Genomic DNA, 26,669 nt, shown 5'->3' with positions numbered 1-26,669 from the left:
TTAATGATGACAAGCTATACGCAGACATCAACATAGTCCAGCGAATTAAAACACAGCGGCTGCGCTGGCTAGGCCATGTGATGCGAATGAAATATGATGCTCCGGCCAAGAAAGTGTTTCTATCGGAAGCAGAGGTAGAGGGCGGCCCCCACTCCGTTGGAAGGACCAGGTGGAAAACGATTTAAACTCCCTTGGTGTGACCAATTGGCGCCGGTTGGCGGAGCGAAGGAGCGACTGGCGCGCCTTGTTGGACGGCCATAACCGTTAAGACGGTTAAGCGCCAATTAAGTAAGTAAGTAAGTAAGTAAATATATATGTGGGTATATATACTTTCGTACCGAAAGCACCTTGTATATTTGCAAATAAAAAAAGCTATGCTTTTGTTGTTGGCTAGTTTGAATTTTTTCAAGCTAAAAAATATTAGCCATTCCTTAAAGATTTACCGGCCAGTTCAACCTAATATTACCTTAAAATTAGTCCCTAAAAAACCAATTATCATGCGTGCAAACATATTGTAACGAATTTAGGGAAATTCCGCTTATTTGAAACCTTCTGCTAACGTTCCAATCGCTAAACTGGTCTTTATTTAGATTATTTTGTGAGTAGTACTTCACAATTAAACTTTACAAATAATACCGTGCTTAAATCGAAACTGATTACTGATTCCTCAGCTTGCGCTGCTTTTATACTCTCTGTTGCCTAGTCTGCATATTTCTCCAAAGGTCTAGACGTTTCACCTTCTCCTGCGTGAAGCTAATATTCGTCACAATATGTAAATATCACATAAGTTTAGTTCAAATTACGTCATCAATTCGATACCAAAAATTATATGGACAAAGAGTCCACTCCTTTGCATTTACTTCTTCCTTCCACTTTAAGATAGTTTGATTAAGTTAAGGTGTGACAACAGTTAGCCTAGTTCTAACCGCATAATCAATACGTTAATGGGAAAAAAGAACGATAGTTCACGTATGTGCATACATATACAAATTAATAGGGACAAAATATGTCGCATATGACCTTCCGCTATAAATAGCTGCACTTTTCGTGAAATAAAGCTATTACCGTTAATCAACTAATCACTAGACGGAGAAAAGGGTTAGCGTATAAGATCAAGATATGCAAGTAATCACTGGTGTAGTTTTATTTGAGCACACCTTATTATCCAGGACATATTAGCTGTAATCTATTGCAAGCAACCTTGAAAATAACGCTGGGACGGTTATGAAATAACATGGGAAGCAAGAACAAAAACAAAACTATTTAGTTGATACTTATTGTAAGCGGTTTGAGCTGAACACGCTTAAACAATAAACGATCAGAAATCCAAGTTTGTGCAGCGGCTCAAAGCGCGAAACCGGTGCTATTGTGAAATAAGACGACGGAAAGAGCTTCAAACATTCCCGCTGAAAGTCCAGTATATGAAAATTTCTGGCAAACATCCCAGAAGAAAAAAAAAAAACTAAAATTATAAACAAATGTATTTACAAATTTATTTTAATAATTTGAAAAAAATTTAAAGAACGTGACATCAGGACGGACAAGGCGACAGCTGTTTCGATTATACCTTGTACATCTCTTCAAAGCCTTTTCTCCCGGGAGTGGGATTTGAACCCGCACTCCTACGATGGTTGAAGTGTTTCAAACACATTCAGCCACGTCATGCGTTTGTAACGGTTTCAAAGAAATTAGATTTTTGCTTTTGTTCTATTTATAGAACTACAAAGAATTAACCAATGTTGAATATTTGTACGAATTAAGGGGGGATTGCCCTCAGCTGAGCAGAGCTCACAGAGTATATTAATATTGTTCGCATAACGGTATCCCGTAACGGCATAAACTAAATGAGATAGATATAGACTTCTATATATCAAAATGATTTGGGCGAAAAAATAAATTCATTTAGCCATGTCCGTCCGTCCGTCCGTCCTCTGTAAACGCGATAACTTGAGTAAATTTTGCGGTATCTTAATGAAATTTGGTACGTAAGCACCTGGGCACTCATCCCAGATCGCTATTTAAAATGAACGAAATCGGACTGTAACCACGGCCACTTTTTCGATATCGAAAATTTCCAAAAACCGAAAAAGTGCGATAATTCATTACCAAAGTCGGATAAAGCGATGAAACTTGGTAGGTGGGTTGACCTTATGACGTAGAATAGAAAATTAATAAAATTTTGGACAATGGGCGTGGCACCGCCCACTTCTAAAAGAAGGTAATTTAAAAGTTTTGCAAGCTGTAATTTAGCCGTCGTTGAAGATATCATGAAATTGGGCAGAAACGTTACTCCTATTACTATAGGTGTTCTAAATAAAAATTAGCAAAATCGGATGACGAACACGCCCACTTAAAAAACAAAAAATTTAAACGCCAAATTTTAACAAAAATGGAATATCTTTACAGTATATAAGTAAATTATGTCAACATTCAACTCCAGTAATGATATTGTCCAACAAAATTCAAAAATAAAAGAAATTTCAAAATTAAAAATTTAATTTGTCTAGAATACTTTTAATGCCATAAGTCGAACAAAAATTTACCAAGCCTTGTGGAATTTGGTAGGGGCTTAGATTCTAGGACGATAACTCTTTTCTGTGAAAATGGGCGAAATCGGTTGAAGCCCGCCCCGTTTTATACACAGCAGGCCGTCTGTCCTTCCCCTCGGCCGTTAACACGATAACTTGAGCAAAATTCGATATATCTTTACTAAACTTAGTTCACGTACTTATCTGAACTCACTTTATCTTGATATTAAAAATGGGCGAAATCCGACTATGACGACGTCCACTTTTTCGATATCGAAAAATTCTAAAAATGAAAAAAAAAATGCCATAATTCTATACCAAATACGAAAAAAGGGATGAAACATGGTGATTGGATTGGTTTTTTGACGCAAAATATAACTTTAGAAAAAACTTTAAAAAATGGGTGTGACAGCTACCATATTAAGTAGAAGAAAATGAAAAGTTCTGCAGGGCGAAATCAAAAGCCCTTGGAATCTTGGCAGGAATACTGCTCGTGGTATATAAATAAATTAGCGGTACCCGACAGATGATGTTCCGAGTCACCCTGGTCCACATTTTGGTCGCTATCTCGAAAACACCTTCACATATTCAACTAAGGGCCACTCCCTTTTAAAGCCCTCATTAATACCTTTAATTTGATACCCATATCGCACAGAAAGATTCTAGTGTCACCCCTGGTCCACCTTTATGGCGATATCTCGAAAAGGCGTCCACCTATAGAACTGTGGGACACTCCCTTTTAAAATACTCTTTATTACCTTCCATTTGATGCCCATGCCATACAAACACATTCCAGGGTTACCATAGGTTCATTTTCCTACATGGTGATTTTCCCTTATTTTGTCTCCAAAGCTCTCAGCTGAGTATGTAATGTTCGGTTACACCCGAACTTAGCCCACCTTACTTGTTAAATGCATGAAAACATTTATTTGGAAAAATGGGAATTTTCATATTTTCGCCGATATCTTGGAAACTAGATCTGCCACAGGAAAATGGAAGTCATATTCGGAATCAGGAGAAAATTTTACTTTAGGAAATGCCTATTTTATTTTTGGAGATTTTTTTGTCGGGTAGTGTTATTTACAGTTTTTCTTTTAATTCTATTGATATTAGAAAAAAAATGCAAAGCTAAAAATGGCGTAGGTTACTAAGACATGTTTCTTAATTACCAGATTCTTCATCATGACTGTTAGGTTGTTCGCTGTGAAAATTCTCCTCTAACTGCCAAGTGTTGGTTTTTTCCTTGTCAACCCCACCTTCGGTACATACATATTGTTACAAATTTTTGAACCTTCTGTTAACGTTCGAATCGCTGAACTATCGAATAAATAACTCCAATATTCAATATTGCAAAATGGTCTTTATTTAGACTACTTTGACAGTAGTACAATTATACTTCACTAATAACGTGTTCAAATAAAACTGATTCTAAATCCTCAGCTTGTGCTGCTTTCTCGGGTACCTCGTTCGCCCATTTCTCCTTAGGTCTAGACGTTTCACGCACATGCCTTCTAGAACAGTTGTATCTCATGCTTGGTTATTTAGCTATATACATGTATATCTGTAGTTTATGTTTTTCTTCTAGCCATATGCGTGTGTATGTGTGAGTAACAACTTCTGCTCTTAGCTGCCGACTACATATATGTATGTGAAATAATCTCTCTGCTTCAAGCTGCTGATTATGTGCATGGAATATTTTTCGTTGCCTTGTACATAAGTGTGCCTGCTTGCTTTAATGTGTACATGTACATAAGTGTGTCTGCTTGCTGTTTTTGTTGTTGTGATTATTTACTAACAGCATAGTGATGCTTATATTCGCCACAATATATATTTATATGTAGGCGCAAGGTGTGAGGACATAACTTTAGGCTCGTTCTATAAATCTGTTTGGGAGGCATTTGATTTAAGTTGCGCATTCGCTCACAGGGAAAATAAGAACACTTGGCAATTAGAGGAGCATTTTCAAATCGATTAACGGAACAGACATATGGCTGAGTGATGGAAGCGTCCGCTTCTACACCTGTATGTCTGTGGGTACCCTGGTTCAAATAACAGTACCCGAAAAGCTAGCTGATTAAGAGTATGATAATTCAGAAACATGTTCCATTAACCCACGCGGTTTGTTTTGTAATTTTTGTCTAATATAAATTAAATTTACCAATATTTATTTCATTTTCAAAGATGTCTTTCAATATAAACATGCACTCATGGATAAAATAATAGATTTACACAGCTCTTTGTGTTATCACCAGGATAATTTTGGCAAACGATGAAGGATTCGAATGGGATAGCACTTTATTGGAAACCTGCCAAAAAATAATTTAAAATGGAAGAGATACCGGTGATTAAGAAAACAGTACCGTTAAGAATTATTGTTGTTTGCTTTCTAAGACACGTTTCATATACATTTTACTTGACCAACAAACTTTTTTTTATCACGGTACAGTGTTCTTTTAAATGAATGAATTATAATTATTTCCATATATTTTAGTGTAAGTAACTGAAGTTATTAATATTACCACACAAAATTGGTTATCATTAGCAAAATCTTGTAATGATAGAGAAAAAAAGCTGTATACACGTATTATTTTGTTCATGAGTGTATGTACCTACATATCAATGCAAATGAACAAAAGACTTAAGAAACGAACCTGTTGGTAATGAAAAATAAATTCCTATAATGGGCCTGATTATAGCTATCATCCGGTGGCAAAATCCTGAGCCAGATAAAAATGTAAATGCAACAACAACGATTTGAGCCAGATAAATCTAGATATATGTCTGGTTCAATTTGTGAGCCAGATAATTTGTTAATTACTTGTTTTTAGGTTGGCAACGCGGCCTTTAATATACCTACTTTTTCAAAAATAGATGTCGCTGCTTAGCCTTTCGCCGTATGAGTTAAATGAAAAACAGCGGCGACATCTGCCTATCACATTTCACGTGTGCTAAAATTTCACGACATCTACTTCTCAAGTCTCTCAATGATCCAGAGCATTCCCGTGAGAATTGAGCGTGAGCCGGAGCTGTAAAACTCACTGAAAGACGGCATATATGGTAACGTTTTTGAGATATTTGCGAATTACCGTTTTTTCAAAAAAAAAAAAACAAAAAAAAAAAAATGGGTCCACTTAATCATATATATCTCAAGAGCGAATTGAGCAATTCCAAAACGGCTTTTAAAAGGTAATTAAATTTGCTATAAACTGTGCATACAACACTTTTTGCTAGGCCCTGCAGATTCAAAGATAACGATTAATCATTACGGATTTTTTTAATTTTTTTTGTAAAAATGTAAAAAAATTTGTACTTTGCGAGGAAGGATCTCGAAAACTTTTTATTTATTTTTCTCTCTCTCTCTAAGCTTTGTTTTATTACAAAAAAAAAGTAAGCTTTCATTCAACAAAATCTAGGGACTAATAAAAAAGTTATAAGCATTCAAATAAATATATCCATATAGTAAAACTTAAGTACCCTACAAATAATAGCGTATGTACATACGATTATGTCTTAACTCTGTGCTATTATTTTATAATTGAAATAGTTATGTGTCTTGCTTTGACGCTTATTTAGATTAGGATCGGTTTCTTTTATGAGAAACCAACAGTAGTCACCCATTATAGCGACATCCCAGAATCCTTGATACCGACTTTCAATCATTTGCATTTACTTGTGAAACCTTTCGCCATGCTCGTCACTTTCGTTGCCAAGATTTTGCGGGAAAAATGTAAATGGGAGTGTACAAAATGAATTTTTAAAGACATATTTACTCCTGAAAGAAAATAAAAAAGTAAATTAGATAAATTCATAAGTGACACATTAGTATATAATTTTCTTAGGCTGTATTTATCTTTCAATTCAGAACAAATTTTTTGTTTACATTTTCCCCGTTCTTGTTTGTTCGGAACTGGACGATGAATTCAGATTTAGGGCTATATATTCTCGTGTAAATTTAAAAATTTTCATACAAAATTTTTGTTTATCGGTCAGATAGGTTTTAAAGTTAACTGAGAAAACGGTCTTAAATATGTTTTTTTATTTTCGCATTTCCGCATAGTTTTTGATTAAGTCGTTCACTATCATCTCGTAGTTAGGACTTTTGTGTTTGCCTAAAATAGAAGTAACGACCTTTTCAAAAAAATCCCACGCTGCTGCCACCACTGGTGACAATAGTTCTTTGAAATGGTTATTGGTCATCATTTTCCTTATTTGCGGTCCCACAAAAATCCCTTCCTTTATTTTTACTTCTGAAAAGAATGGAATGATTGTATTCAAATGATGAAAAGCTTCGCCTTCTTTGTCCAAATCCTTGACAAAGTTTTTGATAAGGCCGACCTTGATGTGGAGCGGAGGTAGAATTATTTTTTCCTTCTTTATAAGTGGGGAGTATTTTATATTATCCACCCCAACTTGAACCTCGATTCGTTCTGGCCAATCCTTAATGATGTAGTGGTCTTGACGAGCTCGACTATCCCATTTGCATAGAAAACAACAGTATTTTGTGTATCCACTTTGTAGACCACATAGCATTCCAAAGACTTTAAGATCGGCACATATTTTCCAATCATGTTCTTCGTATTTGATTAATTTGAGCAATTTTTGCATTACCTCATACGTTTCCTTCGTATTTACTGCATGCGTGATCGGGATGGCTGTTGGTTGCCAATATGCAATAATACGGCCTTTAAACTTAATTTATTGCCGTCTATGAACAATCGCCACTCTTTTGAATCATATGGTTCACCAAACTGTTTGAATAGACCAGCAATGTCTTTGCAGTAACAAACACTGTCCTCCTTCGTATAGTACTTGGAGAATTGTTCGTGACGAGTTCTATAATATGTTACCTTAACATCGGATGAAACAAATTTAAATTGTTGCATACGAGAGGCGTGTAGTTTGGCCTTTTTATTTGACAATTCCAAATCCGTTATCCAATCATTGAGTTGTGCTTGTGACAAAGAGTTTCTTTCGTTTTCCGTTTGAAATCCAGTACAACATGATGCCGCGTAATCAGATACTGCTGCTGACAATGAAACTGGAACCGGAACTAAAGATAAATTTGATTCTGGCAATGAAGCTTCCGTTGAATTTAGTTCTGGTAATTACACTGTAGATACGCTCGCATAGGTTACTTTTGTTGACTTTCCAACCCTAAGTACTTTTGTAGTACAAATATCCGTGTAGTACAAATGTCCGTTGAATGGCAAGTTGGTTCCCTCCACTTCATTGGTGTAATAAATTTCTTATGTCGCCTAAATAGATAGCTTCAGAAATAAGTGAGCTATGTATTAAAAGGGAGCAAATTCCTAATTTTTACACCGCAGCTTTTTGTTCCGGTTTCCGAAAAACTCAATTCGACTCGACATGTGGTGCACACAGTATTCGGTGTCCATGGTTTTTCATTGTTTTTATGCTTAATTCCAAAATACTTATAGTATGTAACTTTCAAAGGATTTGAAAACACACGTTATCCTTTTAACGATAAATTGACCGCAGATGAAACAGAACATATTTGAATCATTTGTACACTCAAACTCTCGCGCCCTTTTATTCATATTATATTTTTAAGTAAATAACGGTTTATAAACTGCAATTATAAACTGAACAGTATCCGGCGAGCCTTGCAGATATTATGAACGAACAAGGCGCATGTACTATTATTTATACTGTGACGAATATTACAATCTCTAAGGTTATTAAATAAAGGCACAACAACATTTAAGCAAGCTACATAAACACATTAATCATCATGTACACACATCCATACAAGCAGCAGAGAGACACTCACAAACGCATGTCATCATCAGATAATTCTTCGCTCACATATACACACGCATATGGTTACACACTACATATAAACGCGCGTATGGCTGGTGACCAGGTAGAGGATTCTAGAAGAAGAAACGTCTAGACATTTGGGCAGAGAGCATAAAAGCAGCAGAAGCTGAGTAGTCCGTAATCAGTTTGATTTAAGCACGCTATTGGTTTCGAAGTATAAGTGTTATGGTGAAGTACTATCAAAGTAGTCTAATAAAGACCATGTTTGCATTATTGAATATTGGAGTTATTTATTCAACAGTTTAGCGATGCGAACGTTAGTAGAAGGTGTAAAATAATCAGGAATTTCAGTAAATTCGTTACAATACTTAGTGCAAGTAAAAATTCAAGCCTACCTAGACAAAAAGGTTCCCTAGTTCTACAAAGAAAACACTACCTGCCTTAAAAATATGCTCTTGCTTGAAATGTACCTGGGTTTGAGAAAACGACACTAATAGTTTCTTGTATCTAATAACCCTTCGAAAATCTACCTGCTAACTAACTGATATAGAATACTAACATATATGTACCAGTAGGGAGGGCACTTAAGTATTAAATGGATATATTTACTTGAATGCTTATAACTTTTGTATTAGTCCATCGATTTTGTTGAATGAAATTTTTTCGAGATCCTTCCTCGCAAATTACAAATTTTTTATATATATTCTTACAAAAAAAATTTAAAAAATCCGTAATGATTGTCCGTTATCTTTGAATCTGCAAGGCCCAGCAAAAAGTGTTGTATGCACAGTTTATAGCAAATTTTATTACCTTTTAAAAGCTTCAAACTGTTTTGGATTTGCTCAATTCGTTCTTGAGATATATATGATTAACTGGACCCAATTTTTTTGAAAAAAAACGGTTATTCGTAAATTTCTCAAAAACGTTACCACAGAATTAAAAATAACCTTGATTTTCGGAATCAGGGTGTGATTCTACATAGGAATTTCATAATGGCGTCTCTGGTGCATTTTGGCTGTAAACCAGTGTTATTTTTACACATGTGCTTATGAGGGTCTTTATTTTCGGCGCGACAGAGCAGCACGACAATCAGCCACGAATGCCATTGTAGCCAGATTAAACCTAATTCTATTTTTGGGTAGTGACAGTGGGTGGCTATATCAACATTCAAGTTGATATTTTAAAAAACTTTTAGTTTTGTTTGTAATATAAAATTTATTTTTGTATTTTTGAGTTTAGATATTTTCAAACTAATTAGAATTTTCTTTTTTTGAAGTTATTCAAAATTTTAAGTTAACACGAAAACTCAATTAAAATTATTTTAAAAATTAAAGTAAAGAGTACAAAGTAGTTAACACTATATTTACTCCCCCTCCAAGAAAATTTGAAACAAACAAATTATTAATTAATATTAAATGTAACCTTTTTTTGTTTTTTGTTGTTTAATGTATTTGTATTTAAATTAGTGTTAATAAGTATGTTTGCTGGTTTAAGTAAATCAATTGAAATATTTTTAATAGTATTATTGTATTGAATTGTAAATGTTTTTTGTTTCTTAGAGATAACTTTAAAAGGTCCTTCATAAGGTGATTCTAAATTAGATTTGCGAAGAACTTTAACAAAAACATACTCACAATTTTCTAATTGTTTAGGAACGAAAAAATTTTCTTTGTTATGATGAAAAACTTTAGAACGAACAAGCGAAAAATATTCTCTTATTTTATGAAGAGCGTCATTAGAAAAATCATGTTCTTTATTACTATCTGAAATAATTAATTCACCAGGTATTCTAAGTGTTTGGCCATAAACAAGTTCAGCAGATGAACATTTTAAATCTTCTTTAATAGAAGTTCGTAAACCAAGTAGAATGAATGGTAAAATGTCAGACCAATGAACCGAGTCGTTTGATACTATAATTGCTGCTTTTAAAGTTCGATGAAATCTCTCTATCATGCCATTTGCTTGGGGATGGTAAGGAGATGTATGAATTTTATGAGAACCTAAAAGTTTAGTTAATTCTGTAAAAAATTTTGAGGTGAATTGTGAACCTTGATCTACTGTAATATTTAATGGTATACCAAATCGTGGTATATAATTTTGAATAAAAGTTTTTACTATAGTATTTGTTGAAATATCTTTAAGTGGATAAGCTTCAGGCCAACGTGAAAATCTGTCAATAATTGTTAAAATATAACAATTTCCATTTGAAACTGGAAGAGGTCCAACAATATCCATATGAATATGTTCAAAAAGGCCTGATGGTATTTGAATTTTTTGGATAGGAGATTTAGTATGTCTTGAAATTTTGGATTTTTGACAATTGATGCAAGATGAAGTCCAATCGTTAATCTCTTTACGCATGTTAGGCCAATAATATTTATTTTTAATTAATTTTCTAGTTGTTCTTATACTTGGATGAGATAATGAGTGAATTTTGTCAAATATAATTCTTCTCATAGAATGTGGAACATAAGGTCGAAAAGGTTGTACAGAAACATCACACCATATGTTTAAATTAATAATTGGAATATGAATTTCTTTTAAATTATTTTTAGAATTTGGATCAGAAATGGTTTTTTGTAAAAATGTATCAGTTTGCTGTTCTTTATATAAAGTTTCTAAATTTATATCTTGAGTTGAAATTGCATTTATTTCTGGAATACGGGAAAGTGTGTCGGCAACTATGTTGTCTTTTCCACGTATATATTGAATATCATTTGTAAATTGAGCAATATATTCAAGATGACGTAGTTGACGAGGAGATCTATCTACTTTAGAATTTAGAACATGAATTAAAGGTTTATGATCAGTATAAATTGTAAAAGTTCTACCTTCAAGAAAATGTTTAAAATGTTTAATTGAATTATAAATTGCCAAAAGTTCACGATCAAATGTTGAATATTTAGTTTCTGTTGTAGTTAGTTTTCTTGAAAAATAAGCTAAGGGTTCTAGTATATTATTGCTAGTTTGTTGAAGAACTGCTCCAATAGCAACATTTGATGCATCTACTGCTAATGATAAAGTACCATTTTTGTCGAAATGTGTAAGTAAAGTATTTTTGGCAAAAAGTTTTTTAACATTTTCGAAAGCTGTTGTGGTTTCATTTGTCCAATTTAATTGTTTGAGTTTGTTTTTAATTGCATGTGTTAACATTTCATGAAGAGGACTAAGTTCTGTTGCTAACATTTTAATATATCTGTGATAGTAATTTATCATACCTAAAAATTTTTGTAATTTATTTATAGAAATTGGTTTTTCAAAATTTGTTATGATTTCAATTCTATCTAAAGATGGTTTAATACCTTCGCCTGAAATTTCGTAACTTAAGAAATTTAATTTATTTACACCGAGAGTAGATTTTGAAGGTTTAATATTTAAATTATATTCTTCAAGTCTTTTGAAAACTGATTTTAAATGATTTATATGTTGATCTTCATTATCACTGGCAATAAGAATGTCATCAATGTATGTAAATACAAAATCGAAATCAGAAAATACTTCATTAATAAAGCGTTGGAAAGTTTGAGCACTGTTTCGTAAACCGAAAGGCATTCTTACGAATTCAAACATTCCAAAAGGGGTAGTTATTGCAGTTTTATGAATGTCTTCTTCTGCCATTGGAATTTGGTGGTAAGCACGCACAAGATCAATTTTGGAAAAAAATTGTTTGTTTTTTAAATCAATTGTTAAATCGTGAATATGTGGTAAAGGATACCGATCTGGTGTAGTAATAAAATTAAGTCTTCGATAGTCTCCGCAAGGTCTCCAATCATTTGGTTCTTTTTTAGGAACGAGATGAAGTGGAGATGCAATAGGAGAATTTGAGGGTCTGCATATACCCGTTTTAACTAAAAATTCAAATTCAGCTTTAGCAATTTTAAGTTTGATTGGATCAAGACGTCTGGGTTTCGAAAATGGTAAAATACCTTTTGTTTCTATCCTGTGAACCGTATGGTGTTTAACTTTTTTAGTATAATCTGGTTCACAGGTAATAGACGGAAATTCATTAAGTAATTTTGAAAACTTATTTTCGACAATAGGAATTTTGAGTGAGAAAATATCAGAAAATCCAGAAGATCCAGTAACTTTAATTTTTGTAGTAGAATCCATTATTTCTTTATTTTTAATATTGACAATAATTCCGAATTTTTCTAAAAAGTTTGCTCCTAAAATTGGTGTATCAATATTCGCAATAATGAATGGAAATTCAAAATCTCTTCTTAAACCTAAATCAATTTTAAGTAGTTTTGTACCGAAAGTTTCAATTGAAGAACCGTTTGCTGCGGTCAAAGTAAGATCCGAATTTCTTTTATAAATTTTAAATTTAGAAAAGGGAATAACTGATACAACTGCACCGGTATCGATAAGAAAATTAAGTTTATTGAATTTATCAAATATGAAGAGGCGACGAGTAGGTTTAATAATAGTTCCATTATCCGTCACCGTCATAATGGATCGTTTCAGTTTAAATTTTGTTCGGAATTTGAATTGTGATTTTGATTAAAATTGCATGGGGGTATACATTTAAGAGCGTTATTCTTAAATTTTTTGTGATACCAACAAATATTTGTTTGTGAAGTAAAATTACGATTGTTTGAAAAATTTCTTGATTTTGAAAAATTTCGAGATTTAAATCTATTTCTATCTTTAGATCTTGAACGGATTTGTAATTGATTAATATCATTAGAAATTTTATTTAAATTTTGAAAAATAGCCGTGGTTAATTCAGTTAAATTTTTAACGCATTGTTCTAAAATATTATTATTTATACTTGAGACTACAGGAGATTTGGAAGAATGACGTTTGTTGATTAAATCAAAAAGTTTGTCAGCTAAAATAATTACTTCATCTTTATTTTGATTGTTACTAGAAGTTAAATGGATTTGTATTTCTTGTGGCAATTTACGAATCCATAATTTGAAAAATAACTCTTGACTTACAATGGAGTCAGTACCTATAAGTGATTTCATAAATCTGAATAATTCAGATGGTGAACGATCACCAAGTTCAGTTTTTGAAAATAATTGTTCTAATCGTTTTTCTTCGCTAAGAGAAAATCTTTCACATATAATTTTTTTGATTGTATCATATTTATTAAAAAGAGGAGGAGGGTTAATAACATCTAAAATTTTAGATATAGTATCTCGTTGAAGAGTAATTAGAATATTTTGAAATTTTAAATTATCATCATTGATATTGTTAATTTCAAATTGTCCTTCAACAAGCAAAAACCAGGCATCAGGACAATCTTGCCAAAATTGTGGTAATTTAATAGATTTAGTAGAAGGAAAATTTGTAAAGTTATCTTGTGTTGAAGTATTTTGTGTTGTATTAGAGATGTTGCTTGGTGTTGTATTAATGTTAGAATTTTGAGTTGTATTGTGAGTCATGATGTTATTTGTATGGTTGATATTTTGATTTTCTGCATTTGTAAATTTACGAGTTCGTATTAAAAAAAAAAAAAAAAAATAAAATAAAATGAAAAATTTGAAAATTAGGAAATATTTAAGATTTTTTTTGGAAAGGGAGTTAACAATTTAAATAAAATATTTAATTTTATATAAAAAATAAGTAAATTTAAATAATTGTTAAAATATAAAAATAATCTTTGATTAAATTGAATAAATTTGAAAGTTAAAAGGTTTACAATTTTAATTTAAATTATAATTGAAAAATTTTAAATTTAATATTAGAATAAAAATTATACTTACATAAAATTAAATTAGTAAAAAAATATTCAAATTAATAAGTATTTGATTGATGATTGTAGAGATTTTGAGGGAATAAATGGCGTTTTTTGGGCGTGATAACAATTAAATTCATTGTTGTTGCTGTTTATGCAATGGCTTTGTTGTTTTCTTTATGAATCTCATCATTTTCATCGTGATGTCTTATACTTTAAATCCGTTCTTGTTTGTATTTTGCGTAAAATTGTTGTAATAGCTCTTGTTGTAGTGAAGTGGAAAACTTAACTATTGTTTTAAGCGTAGTATATTGTTTTTTAGAGTTCTTTATTAATTAACGATTCGTAGAAAAATTTTATTTTTATTTATGTTGCATAAAATTTATAGCATGTCTACTAGTAAATTTCTGCTATAAGTACTTTATGTTTTATTTGATTGTCCGCACTTATTTTTTGTTTTTGTTTCGTATATAGAATTTACAGCGACTGTTATATGCAATTTGCACAAAATATTGTTTATTAATTGAAGTACATATATTTAAGTTTCATTTTTTTTTAAATCGATGTGCGATTTACAATTATGGTACTATGATTTAACTTTTAATTTTTTTTATTGTTTCTTTAAAAGTTTTAACAATTGGTTAAACTATTTTGTTCATCAAATCTGCTAAAATTTGATTTCCGTTTTCGGGTGTTTCCACACAGTCCATCTACGAATGTCTATCGACTTTCACTTATTTTCACAATAGTAAATGTTTTAAGCACTTTCAAAACGAAATATTTTTAAAGTTAATTATAGCTTCGTATTATAATCACTAAATTCATAATTTTTTGTTGATGGCGAATGTATTTCCAAATTGGATTTTAAGTAAACAAACTGATGGCTGTTCGTTTAGTCTGTTTCGCACAACTATTTAAATCGTTGTAAATATGACGGAGTAGTTACTTTAAAATTGCGAAATTTTTTGTTCAAAAATCATTTATCACAAGCACGAGGTATTATATATACAAGCACGGACAGATATAGATTTAGATAATAAATGCATTTTAATTAAAAATTAGGGAATGGAAATTTTCGTAATCATTACAGTCATTAATGAAATAAAATATTTGCGCAGGATCGTTGGTAGGATCGCCAATATATCAACATTCAAGTTGATATTTTAAAAAACTTTTAGTTTTGTTTATAATATAAAATTTATTTTTGTATTTTTGAGTTTAGATATTTTCAAACTAATTAGAATTTTCTTTTTTTGAAGTTATTCAAAATTTTAAGTTAACACGAAAACTCAATTAAAATTATTTTAAAAATTAAAGTAAAGAGTACAAAGTAGTTAACACTATAGTGGCATCCTTTTATTTTATCAATAAAAACTTTTTTATGGTTGTGGTCTGTAGACGCCGTGTTGAATGTTATCAGCTCTAATGAGATAAATACATACCACTATGTGTATGTAAATCTTAAAATTGGCATATTTAAGCCAAAAATAATACAAACAAAATTGAACAAAAAAGCTTGTATTTTAGGTAGAAAAAAGTTTTTTTTTTTCACTTATATTCGTAATGATCTCCCGCTATATGTGTAGTCTTACCTGTAAAGACCTGCAAAAGAGGATATAAACGACGTTAATTAGGTAATGGCTATAAAGATTATATTGATACATATACATCTTAATTATATTAAACGATGTACTTTATTTTATACGGTCGAATTGGTCTTTCCGACAGGAGAATAGTTAGAATTATTTTTGTACGATTTGCCGTAGATTTTGTTTTGAAGAGAGCCCGGTTTCAGCACTGGCCATCTTCAATGATCCATTTTTTAAAGGATTGACGGAAAATTATTCCAAGAGGTGTTATCTACGAGGTAAAGACGTGTTATATACTTCTTATCGAAGTTGTATACATTTGCTAATTTGCAATAAATATTATTTTTAATCACGACATTAAAAGGATGGATAGGGTTATGGATGGCAATGTCAAAATATGACACCCTGAAGCAATCGGTTCTGTGGTTGGCTATGGTTTCATAAACTAGGGTCAGTTTGGAGATCAGTGATACACGGTTGTAAAAAAAAAAGATACACGGTTGTATCTAGCATTGGGCGTTATTTCATTCACAGCGAAAAAAAAAACAATAAAACGAAACACGTGTACTAAATAAGAATTGCAGGAAGCAAATTTTGTCACAAGAGCTTTTGGGCGAAACTCCCTTATGTTAAATGCTAAGTGTCGTTGACATTCTCCTTAAATGTTACCTATCAAATTCTCACCTTCTGTGCATAAAAACAATTTAAATAACAATTGAAAATGGCAGGTGTGATTAGCAAAAGTGTCAAATAATTAACACCGGGCTTTTATTTGGATCAGGCTGACTGTGTATGCTGGCGAATCGCGTGATAAATTGGATATTTAGAAGAAGTAATATTGATCCGCAGACATCCTTGAAGACGTCTATATTTTCTACGTTTCTAAAATTTTAATAATATAAGTCCATTATTTTTTATTCGAGCGAAAAGATTGCACTTAGGTGGCAGACAAATTGAATAATTGAATTTGATTGCTTTTTGACACGCTTATATTAGATTCACTTCAGGTGGCCGCCGTGGTGTGCTCCTCCTACCATACCGAAAATCCTTGTTACACGCCCCAGGCAAAGCAACATCAAAATTTTAGGAACAAGTTTTTTCAATTACAAGTTTTTCTAAGCGGGTCGCCCCTCGACAGTGATTTGGCAAGCACGCCGCGAGTGTATGTCTGCCATGAAAAGCTTCTCAGTGAACACTCACCTGCCTTGCAGATGCCGTTCGGGGTTGGCATAAAAATGCGGGTCCCGTGCCGTCAAATTGTAGGAAAAATTAAAAAGGAGCATGACGCAAATTGTAAGACAAGCTTGGCCTAGAATCTCATCGGAGGTTATCGCACCTTACATTTATTTTAGAGCCAGTGGCTTGATACTATTCGTATATTGCACCACATTAAGGACTTTGGTTGCTCGAGTGGCCTACCCAGCTCTAAAAAGTACCCGATTTAAAAAAGGTACAAGGCTTTATAAAAGGATTCAGATAAAAAAGGACCCTGTACTAAAAAAGTACCCAGTTCTGAAGAAATACACAGCTCTAAAAAAGTACCCGGTTCAAAAAAAATGAACCGGTTCGTATCTTTTTAAATTGCTGTCTGAGCATGATGTAATATGCTCTCACTTAATGCTTCGGTAAAAAGTGGATGTTTAGAAGACATCAAAAAGTGCAATATGATAGTTATCACTTCAGTGTTTTGCGAGGCCCTGCCGATAATTTCGAAGTTGTTTACGATATCTTTTCGAGACCAATTCGGCACTATCTGTGGATCACTTGGGGATCATTTTACACCTTTTTGGTATTTTTTACAATATTATTTTATGAGGACTGTTTCCGAATAATTTTGGCATTGCTTTCGCGACAAGTTTCACTCAAAATTACCTTTAATTCGGGAATCTTTTGGGATTGTTTGGGGTATTTTTTAAGAATAAATTCAGGACTACTTCCGAATAATATATGGACCATCACAAAAACTATTAGGGATCTTTTCGCTTTCATTTTACTACTTACATTTTTCGAAATAATTTCGGGATAATTTTGAGTAAATTTTGGGACAATTTCGGGAGTATCGATAGGAAATGCCCCCTCAAATAATCCGCAAAAAATCCCCACATACTATGTTAGGTTATGGTGGCTGCCCGACAACACTGTTGTTGTTGTTGTAGCAGTGCTTCGCCCCATCCAATAGGTGCGACCGATCACAAATTGTCATCAATATCCTCTAACGGGAGTCCAAGCAAACTTGCTGTTTCAACAGGCGTGGACCATAATGAGAGGGATGTAAGAGGCGTTGGTTCCACATTACATTTAAAGAGATGGTTGTTGTCATGTGGGGACACATTATGAGCTCTTCCTCCTTTATATCTATAAAAAACTGAATAAAATTGTTCGTCAAATGTAGCACAGAATGCCTTCAACTTCAGTAGAGCTAAGCTCCGCTAAAGAGGAAGTATTTAATACTCTCTATCTCCTCCTCATCCCTACAGCTTCGAAAAAAAAGTTATTTATTTGGATATCCATGATTTGAGAGATGGTTTAGTTTAATAGGGAGCCTAGTTCGGCTTCCATTTATGCGAGGCCAAATTTATCGATACACCTTATATGTGGGTTCCAGTGCACATCTGACATTGGCTTTCTCGGTAATTACAGACATGAGCCCGTGCTTACATGTGGAGGAGGGACTGTTTGGTGGCTTTCCCTACTAGTTCATAAGCAACGCAACACAGTTCCTACTACACCACTGTGATGCACCGAGAAGCTGCTTCTTCAACTGTCACCAATATGCTGCCACCTTTGAGGAAGTATGCCTGCTCAGAAAAGCGTTGATAGCTGTTTGACTGTCGGAGTACCATATTTTCCCCTTTAAAAAGAGTACTCCTTCTGCCATTCGAATACAAGCAATCACGCAGTTCTGCGATTGTTTTAAGTTCTTACTTTTTTATGATACACAGAACAAGGTATGTATTAGACGTGCTCCCTATTCGCTTGTATTTTAAGAGCTCCTATTTTACTGGTTTTGTAGCCTTCTAAACATTTTATCTATGCAAGGTTCAGTTCTGGATAATTTTTATCTGTACGAAAGCAAAGCGAATTGACTTAAAGTAGTGAGTTCAGAAAAAAATTTAGCTACGCTGCTATGCGGGATTTTATGGAAACATTTCCAGGGCATAGTGAATCAAAAGTCACTGCTTGGGCCAAGAACTTAATGAAAATGGATGGAGATGCTGGACGAAATATCTCTATGAGAATAACGAAAACCAGTCCAGTTAAGAATAAATGCAGTATTAAATCTAGCCAATTACATTCACTAAACAAACAACAAAACAGTTTCACTTTCGCTTTCCATAATTCACACCTACGCCAAGCCGGCACTTCAAAATGTGTTTTTTTTTTTAACAATTATGAATATCCTAAGACCTTTAAACATTTCACACCGCAACAACTTCACAAAATGATTGCTGTTAAACGTCAAATTTTACTGCGCCGTTGAGACGCTAATTGGTGGAGCTGTAGATACAATCAACATAATTGACGCCAACATATCTACATACATGAACCAAACATGGACTTACATATGTCTGCACGTATGAAAATTACTCAAGTTGTGTACGTATTTAAGTATACGTGAACTACACAAAAAATGACTTCAGTGGGGCAAGAGGTGGTGTTATTGTTTAGTATTTACCATCCCACCCAATGATGACGTCTGACAGGAGCAATCACAATGGAAATTTTTCACAGTCAAACCAAGGGTGAGAAACTCTTGAAGAAAAGTGAAAATTTTGTGTGAATCATAAATGTATTACGTATTAAAATAAATTTTCCAGCGAATTATGTTAGCGAAGATGCTTATGAGAATCTACACCAAAATGTTAATAAACTTGAATACAGTACTAGACACAGGGTGGTTCACATGTTTTTTTCTTTTGATGTGTAAACAACTATGTTCACGGTATGGGGTAATACTGAATGTAAGCATAAGTGTAAAGTGTAAACGCAGTCTTTGTTAGTGTTGTGCTATATGGGGGATATACATATTGTGACGAATATTATCAACACTAAGGGATACTATCATCTCTAAGCCGATACTAAGCAGTGACTTGTATGCACATAAACAAATCAATCTTATGTCCACACATATGTCCATACTAGAGATATACGCCGCCGATAAACGCCGCCGCCGCCGCCGATTAGGGTCGTTTTTCGTACGCCGCCGCCGAATGTCAAAAATATCGGCGCGGCGGCGGCGGCGGCGTCCGGCGCGTTAATATATTTTCTACTCGTTTAAGACTGTTTAGGCCATTTATTGTTCATGTCGAAAATTGGTCATATATGATCGAAAGTGGTATCAACGGATGCGCATCACTGCCAGTTATAAGGAAATAATTGCGAAATTTAACTCTTTCTAACTGTTCAAAAGTTATTTAAAAAAACAGACGTTTTCGATGTCACGGACTTTGCATCACCCAATTCACCAAGTTATTAAAACAAAACACTAAAAGAAAAGTTATAAAATAAATTTATATGCTCACTTTGCATATTTTTTCCAAAGAATAATGAACAATGAATTCAAATAAAATTACCCAAGGCGTTTCAAATTGTTCAATTGTCCTCAAGTTGTTAAAAAAAGCAAAAAAGGTGCCGAATGGCTGAAAGTGATGCAAAATCCTTTAGTACGTTCTAGGGGCATAAACACTCCTTTGAAATGATTCTTACCTCATACTTAAGTTGAGGATATATGTACGTATGAGAAGGTTTTGACAAATCATTTGGGCTTGCATTCTAAAATCTGTTGTTTATTTGCGAAACTATATAATAGCGTCTGAAATGTTAATTTTAATTTTCACACTTCATCCGTCAACACCCAAGTCTCCCGGTTTGACATAAAAATGGCGGCCCTATCCAAAACTAGTCCCTTGGAGTGAATCACACTGATTATTGCCTATCAACCAAGTTTAAATATCACCTACACGTTACGGCTCCTTTTACAAATGTGAATACGTAGGCACATATATGTATTTACCAGGTGAGGCTTTGACCTTCGCAAGAACACTCAAAGTGGTGAAGCAAAAGCTTTCCCAAGACAGTCGAAATAATGACCGTGTGTGCTACTACCCTAACGTAGTGGACAGTCGAACCAGTCTGAAAACTGAAGCTACGCGGTCATCCATAATGGTCACTCTCTAACGTTTCAAGGTGTTTCTCTGGTGTAGCTCGGCAGAATAGCGCGACAAAAGCATCCGTTGGAAAGTCTTCGAAACTACACCTAGAGCTTCTAGGAAAATGACGTCGACGAAGGTATGAGTTCGAAGTCGCAGTCCTATAGATTCTGTGCTGGCATATCGTGTGAGGGTCAGGAGGCGTGGTAGCGACTGGTGGTCGGGATTGCTACTGTTCGCACATCGGGAATTGTAGCTCTTAAAAACAGCCGAAAAAACTGGAGACGCACGAGGGTCATGAGTATTAGTAGACCATTAATAGCAACCGTAAGTCGTCGAAGCCTCTCTGGAGTAAGTGAACGAGGGACAATCCCTCCGCAAGGAGCTACTCCTGACAATTTTTGAACGGTCTGCGAGATCTTGAGGCAAAAACCCCGGATCTTTCCGAAATGGCCAACACGTTGATTTCCTTAAATACATACAAACAAAATCTTTCTTAAATACTATTTTTTTTTTAAATAGAAAAATCAAGCTTTTTAAAGTAAGAAATCCGGCGTACGCCGCCGCGCCGCCCACGCCGCCGCCGCCGGTATATAATAGAGCCTACGCCGCCGCCGCCGATAAAGTGATCGGCGTAAACCTTTAGTCCATACAAGCAGCGGAGAGAAACGCACAAACACATCCATATATTTGAGATAATCCCAAAAGTAGACAATCATCGCTGGAAGTATCACTAACATATACACGCGCATATGGCTATGCGAGAAGCTATAATCGTGTCTGTAGTTATAGCTGAGAAATTTATAGCTGGTAAACAAGTAGTAAATTCTAGAAATAGAAACGCCTAGAAATATGCCAACGAGGAAACCTAAGAGTATAAAAGCAGCACCAGCTGAGGCACGACGAATCAGTTTGTTTTAAACACGCTATCAGTTGCGAAGTATAAGTGTTATTGTGAAGTATTTTCTAAGTAGTATAATGAAGACCATTTTGCATTATTGAATATTGGAATTATTTATTCAACAATTTAGCGATACGAACGTTAGTAGAACGTGTAAAATAAGTGGAGTTGCACTAAATTCGTTACAATATGTAGAATGTATTCTAGTGCAGCCGTAGTGTGTGGTATTGGTATGCTGAATGAGGATGTACAAAATGTAAGCGTAAGTGTAGTCACTGCACTGTAGCGTAACGTGGGAAGAATGTACGTTATAGAGTTGAGCGAAATCAGACAAGCCAAGGATAGAAAAGGAAAGTAAAAAAAAGAAAAGGAAAGGAAAAATAAAAGGAGAAAGGAAAAAGGAAAAGAGAGAAGATGAAAGGAAAAACGAAAAGAAGGGGAGAGAGAAGGAAAGATTATAAGTCAAAACCGAAGTCGGAAACGGACAGCGTGCTATCAATTTGTTATCGAAGTGTTAACAGTGTGTTATCGATGAGCTATCGGTTTTTTATAGGTTTGTTATCGACGAGGTATGGACAAGTTAGGTTTCGCGGCCGCCGTAGTGTTATGGTAACGTGATGCGCCTACCACACCGAAGATCACGCTCCGGGCAAAGCAACATCCAAATGGCAAAAACAAGTTTTTTCAATTAGAATAAAATTTTTCTAAACGGGATTGCCGCTCGGCAGTGTTTGGCAAGCACTCCGAGGGTATTTCTGCCATGAAAAGCTCTCAGTGAAAACTTATCTGCAGATGCCGTTCGGAGTCGGCATAAAGCAAGTAGTTCCCGTCCCGCCAATTTTTAGGAAAAATTATAAGGAGCACGACGCAAATTTCAAGAGAAGCTCGGCCTAAAATCTCTTCGGAGGTTATCGCGCCTTACATTTTTTTATTTATAGCCAAGTTAAAGATTTGTTTTCCAAGTGTTATAAACTTAGAAGGAAAAAAGAAAAGGAGGGGAGAGGGAAGGAAAGATTAGAAGTCAAAACCAAAGCCGGAACCGAAGCCGCAAACGGGCGGCGTGTTATCAAGTTGTTATCGATGCGCTTTCGTTTTGTTATAGGTGCGTTATCGACGAGGCATAGACAAGTTTTAGATTTGTTGCCGAAGTGTTATAAACTTCTATCGATAGCAAAGGTCATCAATGATTATTTAGCGAAAAGATGTCAATATATTAACAAAAAGTTATCGGCAAGTTATCGAATTACTATCAAGAAGTTATCGATATATTTTCGAATAATTATCGATTTATTATCAAAAAACTATGGATATTTTAGTTATCGATATGTTGTAGAGAAGCTGTTGGTTTTTAATCAAACATTATCGATTTGCTGTCGAAAAGCTATGATTTTTTTATTGAAAATTTATCGATTTGTTATCGATATTTTTTTCAAACATCGATGTGATATCGAAAAGTTAGCGATTTATCAACTAAAGGTGATCGATATGTGCCTGAGAAGTTATCGGTTTTGTATCGAAAAGTCATGGTTTTTTTGCAAAAATAATATTGATTTGATATCGAATAGCTATCAATTTTTTATCGAAGTGTTACCAAGTTATTAACGGCGTAATATCGATTAGTTACCGACGACTCAGTGGTTTGTTATGAAAGAGATAGAGACACATCTTCACCGGCTAAAATGAACCGATGAGAAATCAACTAAAAGTCAATAACAAAACGATAACTGGACCATAATAATACAACGTTAACTTGTCGGTACCGACAAAGCACTTTTTAGAAAGCTTGAAATTATTTGTTTCTGGTAAACCTGCCTCTGTTCTGGTTTAACTTCAATTCCTGGGCAAGCTCTAGTTTACTCAAAAACATTGGTTTTCTATACGTCCATCTGTATGTGTACAGATCGAGCTTCACAAGTTCTTGGTACTCACGGCGTCCCTTTTGGTAATCATATGTTATTTGGACAGTTAAGAACGAGTTTACTTTACAAATTTAAATCTTAATAGACAAGGCCAAAAAGTGGAGTCACCAGTAAAATGCACAAGCTTAGCTCAATAATGCCGGTAGGTTGAGCATTCTATCGGACATGCCAAAGTTTTCAAAACTTAAAGCCCCGATGGAAAAGCAACGCTGATATTGAAGCGGCACCTATGGGAAGCTCGAAAGAGTGGTCCCGTTGCTTAAATCGGAAATCAGGGCGAGTGATGGTTTGCTAATTTACCTTTTCTCTGGTAACGAAGTTTGTTGGGACCTTTCTTCCACCTAACTTTACCAACCCTGCACCTTGAGAATTTTGATGACGTTTGCAATGAACTACTTTAGAATCAAACTTTTCTGGGTGTCGGAGTAGGCATATGCGAATCATATGTGGCTGCTTCTCCCAAAAATATTCAAAATATAAAAAATGTTCATTCGCAAATAGAACTACATACAATTTGGTGCACCCTTTTTACATAAAAAACATAAACATACGAATGTAAATTACTTTTTAAAAACATGCAATGGGAAAATTGAAAAATAAACACTTGACGCTGCAAATTATTTTTATTTAGAAAAAAATCTGAACACCATCAGCTGCTGTTTCAAGTATTAAATGCAATTGAAATTGCAGATTTCCTTTTAAGTTTGCAGAGTCGAGTGTCAACGACTTGAAAAAAAGGAAGGAGGGTGAGAAATCGTGAATGCTTAAATGCAAACAGATGCCGTTGTTGAAAGTAAAAGTGATTGTGATGGCATCTTATTACCGCAGACACTCTGCGGCACATTCGACATACAAAGAAATAATATATCGTGAGTTCGTGTGCTGAAGTAAGTAAATACTAAAAGAACAAAGAGGGGTTAGATAATGCATAAAGATCATTGCATTACATGAAAAGCATTACAAGTGCAGACAACAATGACTATGGCGCATTGACACAGACACTGATGTGTTTACTTAGTTTATTGGCGTAGTTTAAATACAAATAAAGGGTGACACAAAAAGAGGGGAACTAATTTTATACTCTATATCTCTGGAAGTAGGTTTTCATGGTAGAATACTGAAAATTAGTATAGAGTGGGCTCCCACCCAAACTTCATGTATGTATGTAACATTATACAAATTTTCAGTATTCTACCATGAATACCTACTTCACAGAAATATAGAATGTGAGCTCATGTTGCTGATGTCAGCAGGTACTTCGTTTTATCCTCCTTCAGAACCAAGCCCACCTTTTCCGCTTCTTTTTTTCAGTTTGGAGTAAGCAGAACTTATGGCGTGGATGTTTAGGTCGATTATATAAATCTCGTCAGCATACGCCAGTATTGGCCCTTTTATAGAATATTTTTCCAGAGCGGTTAAGTTCTGCAGCTTGTATTATTTTTATCCAAAAATCCCACGATAGGGTGTCATCCTGTCTGCAGCCTCATTTAGTTTCGAACGGCTCGGAGAGGTCCTTCCAAATTCTTACTGAACTGATGATGTTCCTCAACGACATTTGGCACAGAACCAGGTAAACCTAATTCGGCATAGCGCTATATAGGCAACTCCTTCTTTTGCTATTTTGTTGTTGTTGTTGTTGTACCAACAAGGACAATCCCCGATGGTTTTGGGGACCCCCAGCGGGTTAGGGGGCTTAGAATATATCCGTGGCAGGTATGCCTGTCGTAAGAGGCGACTGAAATACTAAATTGATTCAAGGGGTTGTATAGCGCAACCTTTTCAAGGGGTTGCCAACGGCCACCGTGGTCTGCTGGTAAACAGTTCGCCAAAGTTAGACCCAGGTATTCGTTGTAGCCTATAACTGTATTGGCATCCATAAATAAGCTTGCATACGCTGAGTTTTGTTGGGCTCTTGTTTTTCCACTCAAACTTTATTCATTTACGTGCTGATTGATTTGAAAGCAAATTTCTTCAAAATAGCCCATTGTGCGGCGTTCAAAATTCAAGAGCCTAAAAAGCAAAGAGTAAAAACCATTGCCGTGTTTTTTTTAGCATGTATATACATCTACATTTGCGGGTAAACACGCTTTTCATCACTTTCATAATGTTTAGGGTACCCATCTAGCGGCAATTATTGAAGACTCGCGGCAGTGGTTAAATAAATGGCTACAAAATGGGTTGTGCTGAATACCGAAGACACGCACCTCGGTTGGTAATTGTTATAACCTACAGCCAACTCGGTTGCGACGAATCGTGGATACACACATTTTTCGATCATAGCAGTGCATGACAGTGTAGGTATATAATGCGACTAAAGGACTAATTTTCTGCGCAGCAATTTTATAAGTGAAGATAAACTTATGCGGGTGTCCATATAAAGTTTAAGTGTATATGTTTATACATGTAAAAAATACTACTAATAACCTAAACACAATACATCTTCGGCGCACTTCGAAAAAGCTTTTAATTTTACAAAAACTCAACAAAAGCGATTTAGCTTATCAATTTATGCATTGAATTGATTTCAATCATATAAATTTAATATTTTTTTACTTTTACTTTTATTAATGCTTGCATTTTTTATTTGTTTTCATTCAGGCTAGAAATATACAATTATTCATTAATTTCGTTAAAATAACAATTGTAAATTGAAAAAAAGCAAAAAAAAAAAACAACGACCATCGAAACGGCCAAAAGCCAGATCAGCGTGCTAGCCAAAAGTTGATTATAAAAGTATCTACACAATATTTCCAGCTGCATTCACAGCATTATTGGTGTGCGGTTATGTTGTTGCTGTGGCATTATTTAAGCTCAAGCTTAGCATAAACTCAATACACAACTTACAACTATTTCTTTTTTTTCAAATTTTGTTTTTATGTTTTGCTTAGCATTTCAATTCGCTGTTAACTAATTCACGTAATCTGCGCGCATGTGCATGTGAACCGTCATTTGGTGTGAGTGACTCTAGTCACACAAATTAAAGAGCTATGTACGATGTGATGATTCATTCGTTTACAAACTTTTGGGTTAGCTGACTGACATTTGAGCTTGTCGAGTGTGTCAATGGCTTACGGCACCATTGCCCACAAAAGCATAAAAAAGAACTGGTGAATGCAAA

General features: G+C 34.3%; 1 protein-coding gene across 9 annotated transcripts in view; it reads right to left on the bottom strand.

Moving 5' to 3' along the window:
- Positions 1-26,669, bottom strand: part of LOC137253794 (uncharacterized) — a 179,450-nt gene that overhangs the window by 93,183 nt on the left and 59,598 nt on the right. The window lies entirely within an intron of this gene.

Source organism: Eurosta solidaginis, chromosome 1 (genome assembly GCF_040869045.1).
Source record: "Eurosta solidaginis isolate ZX-2024a chromosome 1, ASM4086904v1, whole genome shotgun sequence".
Taxonomy (NCBI): Eukaryota; Metazoa; Arthropoda; class Insecta; order Diptera; family Tephritidae; genus Eurosta; species Eurosta solidaginis.
The sequence above is the reverse complement of the archived record's forward strand: the minus strand, read 5'-3'. Positions and strand labels throughout refer to the sequence as shown.